Source organism: Silene latifolia, chromosome 9, assembly GCF_048544455.1.
Source record: "Silene latifolia isolate original U9 population chromosome 9, ASM4854445v1, whole genome shotgun sequence".
NCBI lineage: Eukaryota > Viridiplantae > Streptophyta > Magnoliopsida > Caryophyllales > Caryophyllaceae > Silene > Silene latifolia.
This window is the reverse complement of record NC_133534.1, coordinates 35315962-35327308: the sequence shown is the minus strand read 5'-3', so window position 1 is coordinate 35327308 and position 11347 is coordinate 35315962.

Below are 11347 nucleotides of genomic sequence, written 5' to 3'. Positions count from 1 at the left end.
TGTAACAGACAGGGGTATAGAGATATGAAAAGAAAACTGCGACTTGAAGCAAAAAAATCAGGAAGCTGGTAATTCGAGTACAGCAGAGAAGAAAGAGCGAAGAATTAGATAACTAAATAAGCATGCTCTGACAAGGTGTGACTGCAAGGCACACATGAGGTTGAAAACCTGTGAAAAAACAAACGACAGACCGGCTGGATATACTGTGGACGTCTTTATAGACGTTCACAATCACTCTCTTTACTCTGTCAAAAATAGAGAGTTCCAAAAGCTGTCAAGAGACGTCCATGATTACATTAAGAGGACCATTATTGATCATACTAAGCTAAACATAGGTCCAACATTGAGCTTCAGAATTCTCAAGGAATACTCAAATGGTTATCAGAATATCGGTGCCTCTTTGCTAGACTTCAAAAACTTCAAACGAAATATCAAGTGTTACATTGGGGATAAGGATGCTAAAATGTTCATTGGGCATTTCAAAATGCTAGCTGAAACAAAGGGGTTCTATTTTGCTTATGATCAGGATGAGAACAAATGCTTGACGAAGGTTATTTGGGCTGCTAAGGAAGGGATAAACAACTACAAGTTATATGGAGACACGATCTCGTTTGACCCTACTTATGGGACAAACAAATATTTCATGGTGTTTACTCCGTTCACAGGAGTAGACCAAAACAAGAAGACGGTAACTTTTGCAGCTGGATTACTTGAATTTGAGAGTCAAGATTTATTTGAGTGGATTTTTACAAAATTTCTGGAAGCAATGGGGCAGCAACAACCGCAGTGTATAATAACAGACCAATGCCCTGGAATTAAAAAGGCATGCCCAAACATTTTCAAGAATTCTGTGCACAAGTACTGCATGTGGCATATCATGCAGAAAGTGCCTGAGAAGGTGGGAAGGGCAATCTGCAATGACACGGATTTTATGACAGACATAAATGCTGTTGTTTGGGATGTCGACTTAGAACCAGAAGAATTTGGACAAAACTGGCAAACCGTTATTGAAGCATATGGTATGCAAAACAACTGCTGGTTGAAGTACGTATTCTCAATCAGACAAAAGTGGATACAGGCTTACTTTCGCGATCTGCCTCTAGGTTGTTTGCTGAGGACAACCCAGAGATCTGAAATTTCAAACAGCTATTTCAAACGATTTAAAAGCCACTTTGGAACCCTTGTCGAGTTCTGGATGAGGTACAATTCTGCAATAGAGCAACAAACGCATTCACAAAGGCGGATGGACACTGCAAACGAGCATAGTATGCTCGAGAAAGTAGGACCAATGAAGGTAGAGATGCGTGTCTCACTTGTATACACACATTCTATCTTTACAGACTTTCAGAAGAAAGTCAAACATGTGATATGCAGCATGGGAGTCGGGGGTTTGACAACAGTAGGGGTAGTGGAGTACCATGATGTTCGTGATGGACTGAAGCACAGAAACTTCCGAGTGGAATTTAACATCAAAACTAACGAGAGCAAATGTGCCTGTAAGCTGTTTGAGATATATTGTGGGTGTGGAATGGTAGGCAGGTATACAAGATACCTGAGTCTTATGTCCTTGCTCGATGGACAAAGAAATCCTATAGACCAATTGTCCGAGATGAAACTGGAAACGTCATAGAAGACATTGACGAAACTGACATCAAGAAAGCTGAGATGTCAAAGGTTTGGTCTGAGATTTATACAACTGTCGGGCTGATGGACACTTATGCTACGGTTAAACAGATGAAGCAACTGCAGAAAACCTTGAGACAGTTCAGGGAGAACATCACAGGACCAATTGAACCGAAAACTAAACGCCGGGAAATCGAGGATCTTCTTGGCATCACAGCTTCAAATGATATTGACCTCCGACAGCCAAACAAGGCCAAGAATAAGGGAAGTGGCAAAATATTGAGGTCGTCGAAAGAAAAAGCCAAGAGCAAGCCAGAAAAGAGGAAGCGAAGATGCGGTAACTGCAAGAAGTGGGTGAACCACAACAGTAGAACTTGTAATATTCCTTTTGCTGAAAGTCCCCCTTCTGATGACGATGATGAAGAAGAATCAGAAACTGAAAAGGTATGAATCTGAACTATTATTCTCTTATTATTCTAATGTTATCATGTTATTCTGCTATTATTCCGGTGTTACTCTGTTATTCTGCTGCTGTTATATTATTCTACTGTTATTCTGCTATTAATGTGTTGTTATTTTGCTCTAATTGTTACGTTACCTCAATGACAAATACTAAGTAAAAATTGCAGGAATATGAATCAGATGCATGAAATGAGAAAGACACAAGAGACGCAAAAGACAAGGGCTATGATGAAGAGCTCGCCTAAACGTCAAAGACTTTTACTATTTGTCATTGTTTGAATTACATTTTATCCTAAAATGTTACTAGATAATAAAGTGAGACCTACATTATATGAGAATTAATACTAGTTACTTTAATTTTTTTGTTAATATTATCTGACTGTCTTCCACAAACCAACCATAAATAAAACTGCATTTAACACTACAATAATAGTTGAATAACAGATTAGTATTATTTATTAAAGGCAGTTCCACTTTTCAGTTTTCACAACAGTTACCTAATCTAATCTAATTAGAAAAAAACTGTTTGTATCCCACAACCACCTATAAATACTTCTATTGGGGAAAAACACAGACTGAAAAAGTTCATTCCAAAAAACCTCTTTATCTCTTTTACAAAAGGTAATTTCTTATCTTTCTATTTCTTATTTTTCTTTGGTTACACTATACTGGATACTGCAGAAAGGTAATTTTCTTTCTTCTGCTTTGCTTTGCTTTTAATTTGATTGAAATATTTTGAACATCTTTTTATAATGCAAAACGATTCATACTTCCAATGCTGCAGAATGAGTGACGTAACTCACGATAACCGAAGGTCCCCAACAAGGGAGGAAATCGATGAAGCGAAACATAAAATAGAGTCGCTTTCGATAGAGTTGATCGATACACGAACAAATATAGAAGCAGCAGAAAACCGTGAAGAGGCCTTAATAAGAGAGCTCGACAACGTTAGAGCACAATTGAAGGTTGCTGAACTTCACAATGAACGTATGCGTAGACAGTTGAAGGAAAAGAAAAATAAGAACTACACAGAAGCCGACATGGATAATCAATTCATCGCTGGTGTGAATGTTTTGCAGAAGTCTTACGCTAAAGTCTATCCTTCAATCTCTGCCAATTAGACACCAGTTTTGAAAGCCATGGAACTTATGGACGGATACAAAAACCCTTTTAAGGATGAGTCGGTGAAAGTTGAGAGCACTGTCCAAGGACCCGCGCGCAGGCGTCAGAGAAAAGAATAAAGATATAAAAATCTATCCATGGTGGTCCAGGGTACCTGCTTTAAAATATATGTTTAAAATATTTGTTGCTTCAAAAATAATGTTTTTAATATCTTAGAACGTTGATGTTTATTGTGTAACTATTATGTTTAAGTACTATTTACTGAATAACATTGGAATAACAAAAGTCATTACCAGAATAATAGTGCAATAACAGCATAATAACTGCTTATTATACAGAATAATACTGCAATAACAGCAGAGTAATGGTAGAATAACAGTGAACTAAAAGCAGTCTAAAACGACTGCATTTACACTTAACTAAATTTACACTTGAAAAAAAATGAAGAGTTTTAACAAAATCATGCTGGACTAACAGTGGAATAACAGCAGAATAAACTAGTCCTTATGCGGAATAAAACTGCAATAACAGCAGAATAAACTACTTATTATGCGGAATAATAGTGCAATAATAGCAGAATAACGGTGCAATAACAATAGAATCACCGTTGAGAAAAAACCGCCATTGACAGTTGAATAGAAATGGATAGTGTTTGTAGAAAGCAAAGGTAATAGGAAAGCTTAATTAAACTAGAATAACAGTCGAATAAGTATAAACTAATATTGCAATAACAGCAGAATAACTACTCATTATGCGGAATAATACTGCAATAACAGCTGAATAATGGTAGAATAACAGTGAACTAAAAGCAGTCTAAACCACTGCATTTACACTTGACTAAATTTACACTTGAATGAAAATGAATAGTTTTAACAAAATAATGCTGGACTAATAGTGGAATAACAGCAGAATAAACTAATCCTTTTGTGGAATAATACTGCAAATAACAGCAGAATAAACTAGTCCTTTTGTGGAAAAATACTGCAAATAACAGCAGAATAAACTACTTATTATGCGGAATAATAGTGCAATAACAGCAGAATAACAGTGGAATAACAACAGAATCACAGTTGAGAAAAACCGCCATTTACAGTTGAATAGAAATGGATAGTGTTTGTAGAAACCAAAGGTAATAGGAAAGCTTAATTAAACTAGAATAACAGTCGAATAAGTGTAGACTAATATTGCAATAACAACAGAATAACTACTCATTATGCAGAATAATACTTCAATAACAGTAGACTAATAGGGGAATTAGAATAAAAATGGATAGTGTTTGAAAAAAAGTAAAAGTAATATTGAAACTCAATTAAATTAGAATAACACTGGAATAACAGTAGACTAATAGGGGAATAACAGCACAATAAACTACTTATTATATAGAATAATAGTGCAATAACAGCACACTAATGGTTTAACAAACAATTTACACTAACTAGTAAAGCACAACACCAGCTTCACAAAAGTACAGTTGAAAATTAACATAAGAAAAACGATAATACTACTTCAGTACGAGATGTCAAAATACATATCAAATACTTAATCTGACTCTAATGGATACACAACAGTCAGCGGTACAACATTCACTACGGCGCCTGATTCTTCACTTGTAGCAGAAGATTTGGGTTTCAAGTCTTTCAACTTGTTCTTAGCTGATGCCAAACCCAAGGGCTTAGGCCTCTGATTGTCACAAGACTCCACCTTATCAAGGACTAACTGCCTATAGACATTGATATCAGCCAAAATCAGAGAAGTCGATATTTCTACGCAAAAGCTTTGACGAGATACCTTGCTGTGAAGATTGGACTTGATGAGTCATAATTATATACATATTTATGCCTCCCCTTAATTACTTTTGATACGGTTTTCGTGCTAGTTTATATCATTTACATGCCTTTTATGTTAGAATGTTGATACTTCCGCCTTTTGATGTTTAATGCAGGAATGATGCATTTGAGGAGCAAAGGAATGAAATGGGCATCGCGGCGTGAGAATGAAGGGATACACGAAGCATGGCACGAGAATCCATAAGAATGAAGGAAGAGAAGTTAAGAAGAAAACACGAAGAAAAGAGCTTCTTATTACAAGTGCCTACTTTGAAGAGCCATATCTCGAGTTCTACAATGGATTTTCAAGTGATTACAATTGGAGGAGAAAGCTTATCCTCTTAGCTTTGCAACGCCGCGAAAATCGCTTGTTTCTGACAAGTAACGAAGAAATGGCGGCCGTTTGAAGTTCAGTGCGCGAAGCAGGAAATTGGTGCCTCGATCGAGTCAACCTTGGCTCGATCGAGGAACTTCATGCTCGATCGAGTCACTCGCGACTCGATCGAGGAACCAACCTAATCAACTAAATTTCTCAATGTCTAGAGTTGGGTGTTCTTGAACTTTGGTGCCTCGATCGAGTCACTCTCGACTCGATCGAGGAACCTTCCAGTTTTATAATTCCCGCAACTTTCCTTAAGTCGGTTATGTATTGCTATAAATACCAAAACTCGTACCCTAAGTTATTTTATGCTTTATTTTCAGTAGTTTTAGTATAGCTACCTTAGAAAACTCTCTCAAATACTTAGTTTAGTTTATTTATTGTTCTTCCTTCCGGATCTAAGTATTCCTTTATTACGGTATCAATCTTTCTTTAATAATTATTCTATCATTATTGTTCATCTTTTATGTTCTTAATTATGCTTTCTTATATCATTATTGTTGTTATTATAATTAGTATGAGTAGCTAAATCTTCATCTAGGATGAAGGGGATCTAGGTTAATTAGAAAGGGGAAATTGATTAATTGCTAGTGAAATCGTTTAAGTTGCCGTTTGATTATTGTTCTTATTCTAGTTAATTAACTTAGGCCTGAGTTGTTAATTAGTGTAGCGAATTAATCCTTTCACCGACCGGGTTAGAATTAATATAGGCTGCGATAATCAAATAGATTGTATCTAATTATAGCGACCGCATGTTAGAATCGATCTAAAGGGCATAATAGAGTCGACCGATCTTATGACCTTAGACAACTTGGTAGATCTAGCAATTGATTAATAGAACCCATATAATTAACCTAGAGAACCGGAAATCCTAGACTTTTAATATCATCGTTTAAACCTCTTTTTATTACTCGCACTTAGTTGGCTAGATAACAAACAAAACAAACCCTCAGAAAACGGTTACCTTTAAGACAGATTTAAATATAAACAAACTAGATAATCACCGCCTCCCTGTGGATTCGACCCTAACTTACCGCTAGCTATTTTGTTAGTAGTAGTTTAGGTTTACTTTGATTAAGGCCAACGACTGAAACAACCTTATCAAACATGTTTTTGTATTTTGAATTTTTTAATTTTTATGGATTTTTGATAAATGCACACAACATAAAGTAAATCACACAACATAATTAAACTCCTCCCCCAAACCTAAATGTCACAGTGTCCTCATTGTGACGCCTACAACATAGCAATCACAGACAAATCCAGCAACCTAAAGGACACAACTAACAAAAAGAATGGAAAAGAAATAGATAATACAATCAAAGAAGGTACAAGGGAATAGAATACCGGGTAAGAGCAAAGAAATTCCCCCAAACCAGCTGCAAAACAGGGGAAAATAATCATCCGCACAATTCCTATCATCGTCTGGCTATGAATAAACCCAAAACGTGGTGAATCGATCGAGCCCCATGCCACTCGATCGAGGCACCTGTTGCCGCTCTTCCTTTCTTTATATATCAATTACCCGCAATTGGGAACAATCAAAACAGCTCAAAGCTCTTAAGAGTCGATCATAAATCTGCGCATGTGCTACACAAAAGCATAAGTAGCACCAAGATATAACAGGAGCATATAAAATCAATGTTAAAGACCGTCTCAGCATATCAAATATTTGATGACAATTATAGCAAAACCGCATCAAATTGTTAGTCCAACCAAAAGAGTATGGAGTATGAAAGCACAAAGTAGAGGTCATACGAGGTAATTTATCACTTACTACACCAGTAATCCTCATGAAATTATCGTCAACAATTACCTCTTGGTCAGGAGGTCTACCACTCCTAATGTCAGAATCGGTGGCAAAAGAATATATTACCTCTACCGTGCTAGGAGTATTCATTGACTTGTATACCTCCGCGTTCCCTTTGTTGATAGGTTCTATCCCATATATTTTAGCCTCTAAAGCATCCAACTCAGCTTTCTAAATGGGAGATTCACCTGCACATGTCTCAAATGATATCAAAGCATCTAAAGGGTCCATAGTAGGGGGCCCTTGTGCAGAGTATTCATCAATATCATCTTCAACATCAGAAACATCAAAATATGCATTATGCACAGGTGTAATAAAATGAACCTCACTAGACTCAAAATTAGAATCAAATTCAACAACTGAAGGAGAAGTATCCAAAGAAAGAGTCAGTAGATCATCATATGAGTCCCATTTAACCTCAAGATCTTCGAATCGTGCATCCTCACTCTCTTGATCCCAAGACTCATCACAAAAGGGGTAATTTAAGGGGTTTGTCAAGTCTTTCTCATGTGACTCACTGTCTGTAAAATAGTCATAGAGGGGTTCTAGATTGTCGTCAAAGAAGGGGTTACCAACTGAGCATATGGTCTCATCCTCTATGTTTCCCTCAATATCCTTTTCATTCTTTAAAACAGTTTCTATGGTCTCACCCACACCCTCATCCATGGACGGCTGAAATGAAAAAGTGGGTTTAATGCATTCAATAGCAAGCCATTCAAAGAAAGAAAGGACATCTTCAATATTCTTACCACCAAAATCTCCCATACCTATGGAGTCAATGTAGGCTTGGGTTTGTCTGTTCATACCTTTTATGATGGTAAGACACATAGTAAGCCGCGGAATTTTGGCCTCGTAATTATGGGAACGAATCCAATCATTCCATCTATGCATATAATCATGGAAGTTCTCATCTTCACCCTGTAGAAACTCGATGCAAAACATTAGAACGGTCTCAAGGAACTGATGTTCCCTGAGACAAAAGACAAACCAAACAAAACAAACCCCCACAATTGGTTACTTTAAGACAGATTTAAATATAAACAAACTAGATAATCACCGCCTCCCTGTGGATTCGACCCTAACTTACCGCTAGCTATTTTGTTAGTAGTAGTTTAGGTTTACTTTGATTAAGGCCAACGACTGAAACAACCTTATCAAATTTTTGGAGCTAAGACGGTAGTCGCAGCGCTAACCAAAACAAAAACCAAATCTTTGATAATAAATGAACCCAACTTAGGGAAATAATCTCAACTTTACAACACACGAGAGTGAATGATGTACTCTCCAAATATATATTAGGCTCTAACAACCATCCTTTTGATCCTTGACAAAACCAAATGAAGCAATCTCTTTTCTTTTTCTTTCCTCTTTTCAATTTCGATTTTTTCGATTTTTTTGTCTTTTTCTTTTTCTTTCGCTTCATATTTTTTCTTTTTCCAACACAAGGATACAACACAATCGCTAAAAGTATTTTGCTATACCCACATGACAACAATAAGTCCCATCCCAACCATAATAGCAAAATAAACATGATAAACAAGCAACTGCGACTGTCCCGAAAAGGTAGGCAAATTCTTGGATTTTAGCTAATAGGATGTAATTTAAGATTGGCTACAAGGGTTCAAACGGGCTAACAAAAAGGCAATGTAAGGCTTATTTGAACGATAAGAATCGCCTATCCACATGTACTAAGTCAAATGAAAGCAATAAAAGTATCAAGAAATCAATGTCACACTTATGCAGTTTGATATTACACATTCCACAAGGAGAAACCACATTCAAGCCTAATTGACAAATGAGACCAGTTTATTGATGTTCCTGGCCTAGGAAGCTCTATAGACCTCAGAATTTAAGTAGTTTACCAACGTAATTGTGTCAAATCTAAGAAATATAAGGCATGTCAATATGGTAAAGACTTGAATTATGAGCTATGTTTTCATGGCTAACGAGTCAAAACAATGTACATGGACAACTATATAAAATTCAAAATACAAAAACATGTTTTTCCTTTGTTTTAGGTCGAGTCTTGGTGAATTAGATAACAATGATGTTAAATTGCATTGTTTTTGCATTTGAATCCTATATAGTTGTCCATGTACATTGTTTTGACTCGTTAGCCATGAAAACATAGCTCATAATTCAAGTCTTTACCATATTGACATGCCTTATATTGCTTAGATTTGACACAATTACGTTGGTAAACTACTTAAATTCTGAGGTCTATAGAGCTTCCTAGGCCAGGAACATCAATAAACTGGTCTCATTTGTCAATTAGGCTTGAGTGTGGTTTCTCCTTGTGGAATGTGTAATATCAAACTGCATAAGTGTGACATTGATTTCTTGATACTTTTATTGCTTTCATTTGACTTAGTACATGTGGATAGGCGATTCTTATCGTTCAAATAAGCCTTACATTGCCTTTTTGTTAGCCCGTTTGAACCCTTGTAGCCAATCTTAAATTACATCCTATTAGCTAAAATCCAAGAATTTGCCTACCTTTTCGGGACAGTCGCAGTTGCTTGTTTATCATGTTTATTTTGCTATTATGGTTGGGATGGGACTTATTGTTGTCATGTGGGTATAGCAAAATACTTTTAGCGATTGTGTTGTATCCTTGTGTTGGAAAAGGAAAAAATATGAAGCGAAAGAAAAAGAAAAAGATAGAAAAAAAAAATCGAAAAAATCGAAATTGAAAAGAGGAAAGAAAAAGAAAAGAGATTGCTTCATTTGGTTTTGTCAAGGATCAAAAGGATGGTTGTTAGAGCCTAATATATATTTGGAGAGTACATCATTCACTCTCGTGTGTTGTAAAGTTGAGATTATTTCCCTAAGTTGGGTTCATTTATTATCAAAGATTTGGTTTTTGTTTTGGTTAGCGCTGCGACTACCGTCTTAGCTCCACATATCCATAACGTGCTTTGGCACAAACCACTTCTATTCCTTTAACCCATTTGCCACCCTTATTGTCCTTGATACATGTACTTTTGTCTACATAGGATGACTGCATATTAGTTGGGGAAATCCCTATCACATTAGATTGCATGCATGTTTCATAAGTTGAGTGAGTGTTTCTACTTCTTTTTATCTTCACATATAACTCACCCTATATACTTATGAGTGCATGAGTGAATCCGCGAGAATCCGACTAATTTGTCTTGCAAGATCAAAAGGTATTTGGCATTTGTATCTAATATGGTGACTTGAGACTTGAGCTACGGTTTCTATTTCCCGTACCTTTGAATTTGTTTTATTGGTACACTTTAGTCATTACTTTGTTACAAATATGGATAGCTTGGGATTTGTATGTGCATTAAACATTAGCTCTGAGTTGTTTATTCGCCATTTGTATGATTGCCTTTTGTACTGTGTGTTGCTTTGCTTGAGGACAAGCAGGACTCAAATACGCTGCCACCATATTCAGCCATTGTATAAAACAAGAAACAACCAGACTCGGTATCTAGCTGTTCCTTCTTTTTCCATCTAAATGGAACATACACGACTTCAAAGTTGCGGCAATCTTTAAACTTCATAACATTATTAGACTCCATAAACACATGTATATGGTTTGCCACAATCTCTGCCGGTCTTCTGTAGTCGGTTAAATTTTTGCCCTCATGAGTCGTGCTGTCCAGTAAATCAATAGTTTCATTGATAAAGTTGATGCAGAAACAAGAGTAGTGATCATTGTATAGAATGGGAACAAACACAAGGTTAGAGTTCATTCGACATGTTTCATTGCAGGAACCTAAAAATATATTCCAAAATTGCAACAGTTTTTTACCCGAATTGTCAACAGGGCTTGAGGAATCAAAGTTTTCTAAAAGTGAATAAAGAGCATCCTCCTAAAAAGAAAGCATAAACAACAAAGAATAGTGCACAAGTGTTAAATTTATATCACTACTTATGAGTAAATAAATAGGTAATAACGCAAAATAGCAAAGGAAAAACCAAATACCATATGACGAAGTCTGAAGAACATTGAGCTTGGTTCTGAACGTTCCTCAAACTCCAACGAATTCAAAAGAGTCGACCAAACGTCGACTACTCTTGTTGACATCATAGCAGTTGCATCTACAATGGAAACAAAATCCCCCTGTCCAAAAACATGTCGTCATCCTCGTTGTA